The sequence below is a fragment of the Biomphalaria glabrata genome, chromosome 12, assembly GCF_947242115.1.
Source record: "Biomphalaria glabrata chromosome 12, xgBioGlab47.1, whole genome shotgun sequence".
NCBI classification, from domain to species: Eukaryota; Metazoa; Mollusca; class Gastropoda; family Planorbidae; genus Biomphalaria; species Biomphalaria glabrata.
The window spans coordinates 6,185,595-6,202,590 of record NC_074722.1 but is presented as its reverse complement, the minus strand read 5'-3'; positions in this window follow the sequence as shown (position 1 = coordinate 6,202,590).

The window sequence follows — 16,996 nt, the reverse complement described above, 5'->3', positions numbered from 1 at the left end:
TCCAATTTTAGATAAGTTCATGTATTTTTGTTCCGCTTTTCCAAAACAGAGGGCAGTTTTTTAGATTCTCGGTAACCATGTAGGTAAAGCTAATGTTTTAACCTCCCCCGGCAATTACTACCCATGTAAGGGATGAGGGCTATATTATGAGCCTGTTTGATCGTAGGCTGATGGATAGATCAAAATAAACTTCCAAACATCTTTAGAAAGTTGTCATAGTTCCCGAATACAGTGTGCCTTATATAAGAATCTACAATATATATATATTACATATTTTAAAGTATTTCACTCGGTAGATTCTTGCACCATTAATTAACATCTTGGGAAAGACATTCCAATCTCATTTATACTGTTAGCTGTTAAATAACATTTAAAAAAGCAGGTGTTTCAACGAATAATAATGAATTTAACACATTCTCCTGTAGTAAACAAGGCAAACTCGTGATAAGAAATATTATTGGGATTAATAAATCTATGATTTATTTATTTGTTCAATGAATAAACATGGCCTAGATCGAGATATCTAGAATATATAATTTATGAATGAAAGAAAAAGTGCGAGCTGCTAATTTGAAGCCAGAGACCACCATCAATTATTGTCAATGACAACACATGATTTTAAAAAAATCAATACTAAAAATAGCAATAAATATATATCAATTAGTAGTATGTCATTAATTACTTTTGTTTTACATAGGAAAAAAGGAGAGGCAAACCTAGCAATACAAAATACAAAAACCTATGGTCATACATTAAGTCTAAGAAAATGGAAACAACAGGCATAGCGCCATTAAAAGATGAGCATAACATAATAATAATGAAACTAAAGCAAACATCCTAAACAAATACTTTGCATCAGCATTCTCAGCCCCAGGAGACAAAGACATATTAGGCCTACTTAATTTGAACCAAGAAGACAGCATAGAAGATATAGTAGTACAAGAAAATGGAATCCAAAAACCATTAGCCAACACCAAACTAAATAAAGCGTCTGGACCTGATAATATTCCAGCTAGATTACTCAAAGAACTAAGCAATGAGCTAGCTGTAAAAAGTCAAATGGTGTAATGTTGAAGAATGCGAATGTCGTGGAATGCTGGGTTCGTGCTTCCTGGAGCACTCTTGACACGTGACAAACATATATACCACAAATTGACTTAAGTCCGTTTCAGCAGACAAATATAAAGTTTATTTGACAACAATAATAATAATACTGCACTTCTTGTTAGTGCTACAAGTCAAGAAAATCCTATCCGCATAACAGCGGTATCAAAAATATCCAATACGTTAAAGTCTCCAGAGTATATTACAAATCACGTCCGCATCTCAGCGGGTAACACTGTACAGAATAATCCAGAATACTAATACATGTCTCAAAAAGACCACTGGCATCAACTGCCTCAAAGATACTTCTTAACTGTAAATACTGCTCGACTAATCTAAGTCGCTACTGTCCGTCCCGTCCAAAATATACTTCTTGACCACCCGGTCCAAAAGATACCACTTGATTGACTTGACTGAACTCAAAGTCAACTTTATTCATTCTACTCTACCTGTTTTCTACATCAGGAATTCCACGTGTCTTTTAAACTCTTAACATGACGTGAACTTTAGATCCTGCAATGTCAACTAAGACTGTGACACTAGCCCCAGTGTTCAAAATACTCTTTCAGGCATCTCTTAACCAGGGCAGAGTACCAAAGGACTGGAAAGAAGCTAATGTCACCCCCACCCCCCATTTAAAAAAGGAGAAAAATCTGACCCAGGAAACTATAGACCAGTATCACTTACCAGCATTACATGTAAAATCCTAGAACACATAATATGTAGTAACATTATAAACCACTTAGACAAACATAATGTCCTCACACCATACCAACATGGCTTTAGGAAATATAGATATGTGAAACACAACTAATAGGATTAATTGATGATTTTTCAAAAGGTTTAGATAATAGTGAACAAATAGATGCTATCTTACTAGATTTTTCCAAGGCTTTTGACAAAGTTCACCACCATAGTTTGCTTAAAAAATGATAATATTTCGGCATTAATGGTCCATTGCATCATTGGATTAAAGATTTTCTGATAGGGAGAGAACAAACTGTAATAATAAATGGCTCTAAATCAACACCGATAACAGTAAACTCAGGTATACTTCAAGGAACAGTCTTAGGTCCACTACTATTTTTAATTTACATAAATGATTTACCATATTGCATTAGTTCAGAAACAAAAGTCAGATTATTCGCAGACGATTGCGTAATATATAGAACAATAAAACAACACAAGATACAGAAATTTTACAAAGAGAATTAGATGAATTACAGAAATAGGAATCAAATTGGAGCATGCCCTTCCACCCAGAAAAATGTCAGTTGTTAAGAGTAACAAAAAAACTAAAACAAATTAATTCCACTTATCTTATTCATGGTAAACCAGTAACACAGACTGAAAACGCAAAATACCTAGGTGTTAAAATAAATGAAAAACTGTCATCGAATCCCCATATTGATGAAGCTATCAAAAAATCAAACAAAGCATTAGGGTTTATTAAAAGAAATTTCAATAAATCAAATAAGAACATAAAACTAAAATGTTATTTAACCTTGGTTAGTCCAATAATAGAATATGCATCCTCTGTTTGGGACCCCTCAACTCAAGAAAACATTAAGAAACTGGAGCAGACACAAAATAGAGCAATGAGATTCATAACAAACGATTATTCACATTTGACTAGAGTAACACCTTTAGTAAAATCACTTAATTTAGAAAGCCTTCAGGACAGAAGACTCAAAAGTAAAGTAGCAATTATACATAAAACACTGAACCATAATCTTCAAATACAAAAACAAAATTTAATAAAATACTCTAAAAGACACAAAGATAAAGGCACATTCCTCGTCCCATATGCTAGGACAAATTTGTACAAATGCTCCTTCTTCCCTAGTGCTATTAGAGCATGGAATGGGTTGCCTGAGCTAGCCAGGAAAAGCAGTGACTTGGCGGAATTTAGGTCATTGGTTAATATGTATGACTAAATGCATGACGCGTAGGACGTAATCGTCTTCTTTTTTGAAGTAACGTCTGTATTATATAAGATAAGAAGATAAGATAATGCTGGAAGGTATATCGGCGATTGTGCACTTCTCTCCCTTCACTCTACATATAGCTTTGTTCTTATATATTTTATTCATTTGTTTGATATCTAATAATAATAATAATAATAATAATAATAATAATCTTTATTGTCCGTATGGAAATTTGTCTTACAATTTGTGCATTACACCAAACAAAAAACATTATAACTATAAGAAACCAAAGTGTACATTCACACCAGACTCACTCATAATTTACATGTGACAAAGTTTATACCAGATTGTTCTTATTTAATGATTTGATTGCCAGGGGAACAAAAGAGTGTTTGTGTCTGTTTGTCTTTGCTATCGGTGTCTTGTATCTCTTTTGTGATGGTAAAATCACAAAATCCTGACACAAAGGGTGATTCTTTATTTCGAGGATCTTGTTAGCTTTTTTATAGATGTTTGTCGAAAAGGCCTTGGCTATGTTTTATCACGCTCACATCTGCAATATTTTAAGTTTCAATATCACTGCCTGGTATGGCAATCTGAGCATAAAAATAAAAATAAACTTTATAGAATCCTAAATGCTTCTGGTAAAATCATTGGCAAAAAACAAACCCCATTTGGGCAGTTGTTTGAGACGAGTATATATAGAAAAAAGCTTTGGTTTCTTATAGTTATAATGTTTTTTGTTTGGTGTAATGCACAAATGGTAAGACAAATTTCCATACGGACAATAAAGATTATTATTATTTTATTATTATTATTATTATTTAGGATTCTAAATCCAACATTGGTTTTGAAAGGACTATCGCGTTCGGGAATTTCCGAATGTCAGGCGTCATTGAATTTAATAAATTAATGTTCAGGAAAATTTTGCGCATCGTCAATGAGTCTAGACTACACTTAGATCTAAATGCTTATCATTGTAATAAATGTACTAGATCTATACATTCGCTTTACCAGGATTCTTTCTCGGGGAGAAAGGGGGGGGGCGGGGTAAGAAAATGTTGCATTGTTTTTTAATCGAACATTCATTAATTTTAAAGAGAAAAACAAAAAAACAAGTTGCATTAAGAAGGTACAGTCTTTTTAAAAAGTATTTTTAACGTTTTCCTTGTCATTTCATCTATGGCTCCTGGATAATTGGCGTTTCAAACGGCAGAATTCAAAATATCTCCATTAAATTTCGTACTATCTTGCGACTGTGTGTGAGATGTGGCAGGAAGGAGTTGGACCACTAGAGTGAGGTGTGAGACCACTCTATACTTCCTCTCTTGGCGGCACTGCGCTTTAAGATAGACTTAAAGCTTAGAAGGTTAAAGCTACAGCTTCAGTAAATTCTGTTCTGTCCCTAAAGAATTCTGGAAAGTTAACTTAAACGATATTTGCCAAAATCGATACATTCATTTGACCTAATGTGTCTGCCTATGAGGGATGTAATGGTTGCTATGGATTAATTGGAGTAACTCTACCCTGTGATACGCGACACACTAGCTTCATCCAGGATTGGGTATTCTCTGGAGTGCGCTCTATTAATTATAAATGTTTTAATTGAGACACCAGCGAGACTTATTAGAGGGATGACAATATGTCTATCTATCATAGACGTAGATCTGGACTTCTGTTCCATATATATATACCAATCATAGACTTAGATCTAGACTTATGTACTATATATATATCACATAAACACAATCATTTACCAATCCCACACACACACATTCATTTTACAATAAAAAACACACATTCATTTACCAATCACATACACACACATTCATTTACCAATCACACACACATTCATTTGTCAATCACATACACACAATCATTTACCAATCACACACACACACACATTCATTTATAAATCCTTCACATGCAAAACAGATGTGTAGATTCAGAAGAACAGAATAACTGTCTATATGAAACACTTATTTAGACCAAAACATTTCATTATTCATTGTGATCCTTAGCTTCTTTAGACCAAAACATTTCATTATTCATTTTGATCCTTAGCTTCTTTAGACCAAAACATTTCATTAGTCATTGTGATCCTTAGCTTCTTTAGACCAAAACATTTCATTATTCATTGTGGTCCTTAGCTTCTTTAGACCAAAACATTTCAGTAGTCATTGTGGTCCTTAGCTTCTTTAGACCAAAACATTTCATTAGTCATTGTGATCCTTAGCTTCTTTAGACCAAAACATTTCAGTAGTCATTGTGGTCCTTAGCTTCTTTAGACCAAAACATTTCATTAGTCATTGTGATCCTTAGCTTCTTTAGACCAAAACATTTCATTATTCATTGTGGTCCTTAGCTTCTTTAGACCAAAACATTTCAGTAGTCATTGTGGTCCTTAGCTTCTTTAGACCAAAACAATTCATTATTCATTGTGATCCTTAGCTTCTTTAGACCAAAACATTTCATTAGTCATTGTGATCCTTAGCTTCTTTAGACCAAAACATTTCAGTAGTCATTGTGGTCCTTAGCTTCTTTAGACCAAAACATTTCATTATTCATTGTGGTCCTTAGCTTCTTTAGACCAAAACATTTCATTATTCATTGTGGTCCTTAGCTTCTTTAGACCAAAACATTTCAGTAATCATTGTGATCCTTAGCTTCTTTACACCAAAACATTTCTCAATAACGTTTTGGACCTTTTTGCTTTAGTCTCATTCTTACCACCCATCAATGTGGCTATTTAGTTTGGTCTTTTCAGTAGTTCTCACTTGGGAACAGCTACTTCTGGTGTTGTGCTGTCTGTCGCCCTGAGATATTAAAAATTTATATGGCTACGAAAAAGCTGATTGACTGTCGCCTATTGTGCTTGATGTGGCTGTTATCTCTATATTTGAAGCTTTGATAACCTGAAAGCGAACTCATTATTAGAGTTGCATAGGTTAAAGATATGTACATATGCATACACCATATCTAGATCTAGATTGATAAGTCATATAAACCAGTAGACGCTCAGCCACATACCGGGTAAGCTATCTAGGCTTAAAAAAATGATTGACTAATGAATGGGTTTTTTAACGTGCAACAGCTGTGAATGGTCCTTTGAAAGCACACACATGAGACACATTGGCTAATTTTAAACATTTTGTCTTCAAAACAAGATTCAAAAGGCATGTCTGTGTTCATTCCCAGGCTGCTTGTCTACGTGTGAGTTTTTGTGTGTAATGTAATGTGTTTGTAGGACAGATCCGCAGGGGCCGCCTACGAGTTCAGCTTATTCCACACATATCTTCCTAAGTCTACATAGCGCTTTACAAACAACAGCCTTAGACCTAGTGCCAAGTATTTTGACCATTACAGATATTCGAACATGTTTAGTGTTGATCCTTTAATCTCCTGTAACAGTTAATCTTACCGTTGGTCACCTGACATTGGGCCAGGTGGTCCAGTGATTAGCATCAAGAGTGAAAAAACTATTTGCGTAGGTGTGTTGTGTGTATGAGTGAGTGTGTATATATATATAAGTGTAACGCCCCAATATTGATATTTGAAGCAATAAATCATACTGGTGCATTGATCTTGTGTCCGGGTTTCTATTATGAAAACAAAATATTAATTTCACATATGGTAAAAATAAAATACATAAAAATAAATACAAAAAACACGTCAAAAGCTATACATCTAAAGGATTAAATGACTCACTCTTTTTTTTTCTTACAGAAAAAAAGGAACTTTGAACGAAATTGTTTGCTCTCCAAACGGACTTTTGTTTTCTGTTTAGAATGGCGCGAGTATATCCTGTATACTTTTGTTATTCTGAAATGATTGGCTATTGACTCCCAAGCCATGGTCTGAAAAAAAGAGCCATTGTTAAGGCAAATAGATACATGCACAGACGTCTGCTTGAAGTCTAAAGAAGACGATTCTTTTTTTTCTGCTAATAGTAAAATGTTAGATAAATATAGAACCTCGTTTCCTAAAAGTTAAGAAGAACCTGGTCAAAGTTTGCTTTTTTTTCTTGCATAAATAATGTATTGAAAATATTGAAAAGAATATTGAAGGAGTCACAACTTATTTTAAATGTGTCAACTCAAGCTGTGTAACTAGGGGCGGGCACCTTTACAGCTTGAGTTAACAAACAAAAAAAATAGAATAAAAATGTAATAAACAAAAAAGACGCATTTCTAGGTCGATGAAGAAATATTTCTATAGACTTGTGTCTTCCGTCGCGTACAATCGTTATGACTTACTTGACTTAATCCTGTGTACTCCCAGGGGAGCATAGGGCCGCAACCACACCTCTCCACCGAACTCGGTTCTGAGCAGCTTTCTTCATCAGCTCCCATGTCATTCCAGTACCCTCAGCTTCACTGATGACTGACCTCTTCCAGGTTCGCTTGGGTCTGCCCCACTTTCCTCTTTCCTTGTGTCTTCAGTCGAGTTCCATCGTTATAGTAGACCTGATCACTGACGTGTGACGTCACAACCTGTGGGCAGTGGAGACCGATAGCTCGTTGCCAGGTCGTACAGACCTGTGACGTGGCCCCGCTATTGTTAGGGCCGGCCCTGCTCAGTTGGTTATAAATTTCCAACTTTTATTTTGTTACATAAGAGTCGACTGGACCCCACGATGACCTGCTAACTATTGTAAAAAAAAAATGGAAACTAAAACTCTATGGCTATATTACATGGTCTTTGGGGCTTGCAAAGATCTTCTTTCAGTGAACAGTACCAACATCAGAAAAAAAGGCAGATGGAGAAAGCTGTGGGAAGATACCATAAAAGAATGGACGGGCTTGCCATGAAAGAGGCTTTATCCAAGGCAAAAGACAGAAGAATGAAGAAAGACAGTTGATAAATCTCCTGTGGTGCCCCAACGGTCATAAAAAGTAAGGGATAGTTGAAAGTGAAGACTTGATGACAAACAACACTATCAGAATCATGACTTTCCGTATAACTTAACACTACCAAATATAGTTTTTCTTTTAAATAATTATTGAAATATATTTAAATAAAATGATTTTATAATATAGTTCCCTTGACACTTCTCAGAGATGAACTACTCTACAAATATCTTTAACGTAATATTCGTTGACTCTACACTGTAATAACTTGAACCAATGACGCTCCACAATGTCTTAGTCTATATCTATTCACTTCTCTTCTTATTCTCGTCTGCTGTCTTCGTTAGAGTACATTAAAAATATGAACTCTTCCCAAGGGTGCCAAAGTGCATTGATGTTGTTCAGAAACTATTCGGAGATACACATCTGCCGTTTATCCAAAAAAAAAAATCTCAATCAAAGGGAAGTAATCACGAAGATTTGACGAGTATTTGTTTTTTCATGTGTTGCCTCCCTTTTATGTTTTTATATTAGTCATTTTAGTGCCATACATTTGTATCGTGCATGTAGTAGTTAGAACCACACGGGACTACATACAACTACATCGCGCATTAATATGGTTATTAAGGATGATGTGCACAGCGTGTCAGCAAAAAGTTCCATTAAAAAGTAGGTCATGTTCTGTCTTATTCACTTTCTTTCACACATTCTATTTTTCTCTTAATCCACCTCCAATCATTTACACACACACAATCTACTTTAATCACCATCTCTCATCAGCATCTATCTAATCATACATACACTCTCTCTCAATCACCACTTTTTGTCTAAAACCCCATCTTTATCAATAATCATCTTTGTATCAAACGCCACCTCTCTCCCAATCATCAACTCTCAATCACCATCTTTATCTCTATCTCAAACCCCATCTCTCTCAATCACCATCTTTATTTCAAACCTCATCTTTCTCTCAATCACCATCTTTATCTCAAAACCCATCCCTCTCTCTCTCAATCACAATCTTTATCTCAAAACCCATCTCTCTCAATCACCATCTTTATCTCAAACCCCATCTCTCTCTTGATCGCCATCTTTATCTCAAACCCCATCTCTCTCAATCGCCATCTTTATCTCAAACCCCATCTCTCTCAATCACTATCATACACACACTCTCTCTTTATCAATTCTCTCATTTCTCTACCTGTCTCTCAATCCCAACTTATTCTCTAATCACACAATTCCAATGACCATCCTTCTCTCTCTCTCTCGTTGTTTCAGCTCATCTCTGCTGTTGCCTCTTTTCCAATTTGTTTTTTTAATAACCTAGAATTTTCTTTCTTTTTTCTACCTCTGTCTTCGTTTCTCTCTTTTTTTTTCCAAATCTTTCCTTTTCCTCCCTGTCTCTCTCTCTCTCTCTCTCTCTTACACACACACACACCTGCCTGCACGCACAGTATTTGCAAACCCCTGTCTCCGACCTCCTCGCATTAACTTCTAAGACTGGCCAGCTATCCCCTTGTGGCCGCCATGTTTACCCCTGGAACGAACGGTAGCAAGGAGCAGGTAATTGCTGGTAAATAATTTGTGTTTGCTGAATGACGTCCCTTAGATTTGACCAATGGACTTGGCCTAAAGACAGCAGACCAGTGAGTTTATATGTCTGTGTGTAAGTATAGATAGGGCTCTAGGTAGGAATGCGTAGGACGTAATTATCTTTTTTTCAAAGTAACGTCTGTAGTATATAAGAAAAATAGTGGACGTTAAATCTGTTCTTCTAATACAACCTGGTCATAGAAGTGTCTTCTCTTTAAACCACGGTTTGCTTGTCACATAAAACTGATATTCTTCTTCTTCGTTCTCATTGTTATGTTGGAGCGTTCAGATGACTAGACCAATACATGAGATGAATTGCGCAGTGGTTTCCAAATCAGGGAGCTCTCCATATAGTTTTCTTTCTATTGGGGTGTTTGGGGCCAGTGTCTTATACGGGCCTCTTGGTAGAGAGAGCAGTTTTGGAGGACGTGGTCGGCATTTTCTGGTGATACTCCACATGGGCAGATTTCACTGGTTCCAATTTTGAGCTTCCGGTGCATGTGTTGTCGCATTCTGTTGTGTCCGGTCCTGAATCGAAAGATTAGACGTTGGTCTTGTCGGGATAGCTTATAGTAAGCGTCATCTTTCTTGTGATTTGGATGAGAGCTCGTCCATTTCTCATTTATTTTATTTACAATTAATTTCTTCAATTCTTCTGGATAGAGTGCAGAGTTTATTTGTGAGTTAGTTCTCCTACTCTTGGCGAGTGTGTCAGCCTTCTCATTTCCTTCAAGTTGGTATCCATTGAATAACAGTTTTTTTGCTGTTGTTGTTGAGCTTTGTAAGTGCTGCTGTTCTGAGGTTTTTAATAAAAGACGAATCACAGTTTTGCAAGCTTTGGAGGGTAATTTTCGCATCGGTTAGAAAGACAATCTGACTGGGGAACTTGGATGATTTGCTAGCATTGTAGCAGCTAGTTCTAGTGCTTCCCTTTCTGCTCTGTGGCTGTCAGAGAGCTCTCCAGTTGCAATGGATTTTTCTAGTTTTCCTCCATCTGGCCATTCGATGAGTATTACAGCTCCTCCATTTGTGGTGGCTAAAAAATATGTTAAACCTAAGTTCATACAGGCCTGACCACTAACTAATACCTTTTATTAGAAATATGGTTTTAGGTCCCTGTAAGATAGCAGGAGGGGGGGGTGAAGTCTAACGGGGTTTGAACTTGGGTCCATCGCGTTAACAAGTTGACAATCATAATGTTGATTTATATTGAAATATGTGTCCTCACGTCTGTGTTTTAGCAAAGTACTACTAATGTCTAGCAAAGTACTACTAATGTCTAGCAAAGCACTACTAATGTTTAGCAAAGTACTACTAATGTCTAGCAAAGCACTACTAATGTCTAGCAAAGCACTACTAATGTCTAGCAAAGTACTACTAATGTCTAGCAAAGTACTACTAATGTCTAGCAAAGCACTACTTATGTCTAGCAAAGTACTACTAATGCCTAGCAAAGTACTACTAATGTCAAGCAAAATAACTTAAAAGTCAATCTCTGATATTGTCAGGGTTAAGATTCGTTAAGGAAAAACAAAACATTTATAGCACTTCTGTAACAATGTAGATGTAGAAATTTTAGGAATATTTGTGTTTTGGTTTGGCATCGCATTTAAGCGAGAAAAAATGTTTGTTTTGTTTAATGTTTTACATGTTTCGGATGTTCCTTCAGAGTTGAAGATAGTCCAAACCTCCCGCAGGACGACGGGGGATGGGAGCGGGCAAACGACAGTCCAGCGAGCAAACCGCACGACCAGGCAGCGAGAACGGGTCGGACATTTATTTTGCTTGGTTTCTAATAAATTCTGCAATAAATTTATTTGAAATGTTTATACGAAAATACTATAAATAGCTAAATATATGGTGAATTCGGTGTACAAACTAAAGGCTGTGTTGATAACGAATTTTTAGCGGCCATCGAAAAGACGCTACTAGTTTTGTGTGGTCTGTCTGTCCGTTTGTCCGTCCGTCCATCCAGTTTAGATCTAAACTAGAAAAGATAGTGAAAATCCGATATCATAATATTTGAGACCATTCAAAGTTCTGATGCAACGGCTACTGTTTTCTTTTGAGAAAGCGAAAAATCTAATTTTTAAGATCAATCATGCAAATAGTTTTTTCATAAAAATACACCATTTTTACAACTATTCACTATAAATAGTAACAAACACGGGAGGCTCTGTAGTAGGGGAGATGACTATTTACTATATTTTTAACACATGAATGTAAACCGTTGTAGATTTTTTGACAAAAATTATTTTTTTTTTACATTTGTATTGCTAAGTTAAGTAAGTTAACTAAGTACTATATTTACACACACAAAATATTTACTTTTTTTTAAAGAGAAAAAAACTATTTAGTATGCATATAAGTTTGACATAATTTAATTAATAAGTAGTTTTTCATATTGAAAATGCAATATCTTGCAATATGTGAGATACTCTTAACCAAAGGAAAAAAAAAATTGTGGATTTTTTAAATATTTTTTTTTTGATGAATAAGAGCCTTTACAAAACAATTAGGTCAATTAGATATTCATTATAAGACATCAGTTAGGCCAGGTTCACATCTAACTTCACATTCACTTTCACCTATCCTTTGGTCTGCTGGACCGCTGGGACACCATACAAGATCTGTTAACCTTTTTTTCTCCATTCTTCTCTGTCATTTGTCTTTTGATAGAATTTCATTCTGATAATATTAAAACATGCCTTTTTACCTGCCTGGGTGGACCACTTCGGGGGCCGATTTTGAGTTTGTGTTTCCATACAAACTGTCTTTGTAACCTTGTTTTTTTTTTTTTTTTTGGTTGGCAACATTGAAGTTCAATCTCGTCAGAATCTCCAATGAAGTCTAGACTGAACTTCTATTCTAACACAGAGTTGTTTTTCAATATTCCTAACATATCTTATTTTATAATCTTGTGTTGATGTATTTCGTTTTAAAAAAGGTCATTTTTTAAATAAAAAGGTTTCAAAATTTTTTCTTTTTGTTTTTTCACGTGCCTAGAATTCAAATCAAAATGAAGTCATTTATCCAAGACTTGCGACCTTTTATCTAATTCTTCAGATCTATATATTGTAGTATGAATGCGTATATTACCAATATTTCACGGTGTAATCTTCAGGCACTCGCAACCAAGGCGGTGAAAGGCAACCAATAGTGCCGTGTCCATAGACAAACTATTTCATCGGTTGCTAGCCTTTATACCGGCGACTCATTGATACATGCTTCATCTGTATTACCTTAGAAGAGAACTTGTTCAAAGACCACAGGGTAGCCAACTGGTGACAAGCCACTCCGCACACCCATCTATTTAGCCAAAGTACTTTCCAATAAATATTTAAAACAACCACAACAACAACCACAACAACAACCACAACCACAACAACAACCACAACAACAACATAGTGTGCGTACAAATGTCGATTTTTTTTCCATTTCTTTATTATTTCTGTATTTGTATCAAACTAGAAAATCAATATATTACAAGGGGACGTAACTTATCTAACAGTCAAATGAGCAGACGTGAAAATTGCAATGAAATAATAACGAAGTACATTCAAAAGCAAAAAAAATAAAATGTATAAAAAAATCATGTCTAAGATTAATTATTATGATATTTCCAATGAAGTGCTCTAGCCTCTGCCTATTATTGTCTAAAAATTAACTACATATATTTTTCATGCATTTCAAAAGTAATTCGATTGAAACAGGACACCGCCATGATAACAAAAATAAAATAATATTGCGGCAAATAGAGGCCCACTGTTCTGTTATATCGTATTGTATATGTTTCTTGTAATGCTTCATTAGTGCAAGGAGTCTTTCCATTGAACGTACCACAATCAAGTTCTTCTATTAACTCTTTACCTCCGGAATTATTTTCCAGGTTCTGACATAATTGTTCATTTTTCACATTTGTACATTCTTCCCTGTTATGATTAAACTTCAATAACATTTTTATTTTTAATCAGAAAACGTTACTTTTGGTATAGAATCATAGGAGAATGCATGCTCTTTTTATAGAACACAAATCAAAGTTTATAAAACGAAACATTAATTTAATATAATGGGGTCAAATCAACGATGGTATCGTTAATTAGGAGAGAAAGAGTTAACAGTCCAGCTCATAACTTCTGCATAAGACGAAGGTTCATAGACGTCTATTTATTCAACTCTTTACTGAATACAAAGAACCATCTGAGACGAATCGAGACTAATTGTTTTGGAAGGCCTGAACACTGACCTGCAACGTCACTACCTGGGGGCAGTTTAGACCAATAGCTTGTTGCCACGTCACAGGTCTGTGTTGAGGCCTTCTATAACGAATGGCCTCGGACGAGTACGGGAATTCCCGCTAAAGGTGTGCCCACAACTGTATGGTCAATTACAGTAGTTGTTTTTTTTTCCCAAAGAAATAAATAAACTGTCGAAAAAAGGGTGAGCCATTTTAGATATACCCGTCCAGCCAGAGTCCGCCCATTATTTTTCTTTTTGAGCCGATGAAGAGTTTGCCAGCTAATAAGAGGAATTGTAAAAAAAAAATATAATTATGTAAATAGCATATTATTTCTCTAACATAAGACTAATTAACACACAGCAGTATATAAAGTCTTAGAAACAAAATGAAACTAGATTAAGGTTGTTACAATGATCAACTACAAACCGACAATGTAGGTCAGTCAACGGTTTCACTGACCTACACATTGATTCCTACAGCATCAACACTACATTTGTACACATTATATCACACAGTTGCTTTGAAGTGGTCTACATTTGGTGATCTTTGAGAACCACAAAAACATAATTGTAGATGCAGTAGTTAGATAGATACTACACACACACACACAAGTACAAACAACTATTTAAATTGCTGAGTTTGGGTTCAAACTAAAGTAGTCTAGGTTGTCTGTACTGAACAAAGTGCTGTGACAGAAAAGTAAATGAATAGGTTAACTTTAACATGGACGAATGATTAAATCCAGCAGAGTATTAGATCGAATGTTATAAGCTAGTGACAGATATATATATATATGTTTAGATAGATAAGATAGATAGAGATTTAGATAGATAGATAGATAGATAGATAGATAGATAGATAGATAGATAGATAGATAGATAGATAGATAGATAGATAGATAGATAGATAGATAGATAGATAGATAGATAGATAAGATCGTTAGAGATTTAGATAGATAGATAGATAGATAAATAGATAGATAGATAGATAGATAGATAGATAGATAGATAGATAGATAGATAGATAGATAGATAGATAAGATCGATAGAGATTTAGATAGATAGATAGATAGATAGATAAGATCGATAGAGATTTAGATAGATAGATAGATAAGATAGATAGAGATTTTTATATATATATATATATAGATAGATAGATAGATAGATAGATAGATAGATAGATAGATAAGATAGATAGAGATTTATATAGATAGATAGATAGATAGATAGATAGATAGATAGATAGATAGATAGATAGATAGATAGATAAGATAGATAGAGATTTATATAGATAGATAGATAGATAGATAGATAGATAGATAGATAGATAGATAGATAGATAGATAGATAGATAGATAGATAGATAGATAGACTGACAGACAGGCAGATTGATTGATTTAAACATAAATGAAGAGCTGGGTCAGAAAGAGATATATAAGATATATAACAGAATATAGACAATAGACAGGCAGAAAGCACTTCAAACACTGTTAAGAGATATAACAATAGAATAGAGACTAGAAGAATGAAAAAAAGAAGAGAATTTCTTTACCGGTTCTTAATTTAATTTTTTTAAATAATAAAAGCAATACAATGTTGAAAAATCTGGCACATATAAATGTATGACTTATCTACATGTAGTTTGAACAGAGGTGTGTCTATTGCTTTACATACACGGGAGGTAAAAGAGTTTCAAGTCAAATAGAACTACTTGTGACTCTTGTCTACTAAGTTGATCTAACCAAAAACATTCAAGATGTGAGTAGGTTGCGGTTATATACAGTGCGTTACTCGCGACACGTCTGAACATAACATAGACAGATGAGGTGGATGCATGCTTACGCCATGTTTAAGTCAAACGAAATGAAGGTGGATCAACTAGTTGTTGTCATTGACAAAAGTTTCGTTTCCAGGACAACAGAAAATGCAGTACATCAAGAAAGCCAAACAAAAATGTTGTTGTGTACATCAAGAGAGATGGAGTAGAAAAACAAAATCTATCCGCTGGGTCCCTCCAGCACTAGTTCTCCCAGTTGCCGTGGACGGAAACAAAAAAAAAGAAAATTAAACCTGTTTTTACTTACCTCGGATCTAGGACAACTAAAATATTTGTCACGATTGAAACCGAAGCGGTTAAATTTAGCAAACACAAAGCAATTTTTGAGTCACAATTTCGACCCCCAAAAAAATTTTTTTTTGAGCCAACATATAAAAAATTATTATATTAAACTTCCTTTCGGTTTTAAGCACAATTTAAACTCTTTGTATGCGTAAATTTCTTCTAGGCGCGAAACTTGCTTTTGTAAACACTGCATAAATAATCTTTTCTTTGGGGCGAGGGGGGGGGGGGGGTCCTATTAACCCTACATTGACTGAATGCGCGATGCAGTGCAGAATTAAAATGAAATCTATGTACAATTTAAATAAAAATTTTTTTTGTGTTGAAGATGGTAATTGAAAACAGAATAGGATTCTTGTTTCAGAGAGCGTGCCAATGGACCTCATTCACCAATCGTAAACAAACATTTAGCCACGTGATTCTATATATCTTCTATACAAATTATGTAATCCATAGTGGCTGTCGCGTGATACGTATTTTTTATTGTTTTATCAAAATTATGACGTGGCTAAATTGGTTTATTTACGATTGGGGAATGAGGTCAATTAGATTTCACAGATACTAAACAAGATCTGTTTCAAACAGGAAGGTGGGGAGGTGATGAGGAGGTAGAGAAAGGTGATACAGAACTCACATGCCAAAAGTGAGTGTTTGGGAGGGCGTTTTAAAACCAGCCGTTCCAGTGAAACGTAGCATATACCTGGCTAAATACAATGGCCAAAAAGGGGATCGTTGAAAGTGAAAAAAAAAAGGGGGGGGTGGCCTATGGCCGAGTTATTATGTTATTATGCATTACAACTGGCGGGATATAATAAGAAAAAGGGCCCGGGCCAAAAAAAAAATATCCTAGAGCTTATCAAATATTTTGAATTAGAACTGAGAAGCAGGAGACAAGTCTGATCGTGTTACTAAGACTGTTTAATAGTTGAAGGGGAGGGGAAAGATGTTATATTTAGGGGGCTGGTCCAAGTCAACGTAACAGATACTAGAACTCTCTTGAGAAGGGGGGGGGCGTTTACCTTTATATTATTATTGTCGTAAGTAAAAAGGGAGGGGATCCATGGCGAATTAAACAATATATAGCGTGGGAACTAATCAACGGGGTAGCCACGGGAACTAATCAACGGTGTAGCACTGGGAGCTAATCAACAGGGTAGCCATGG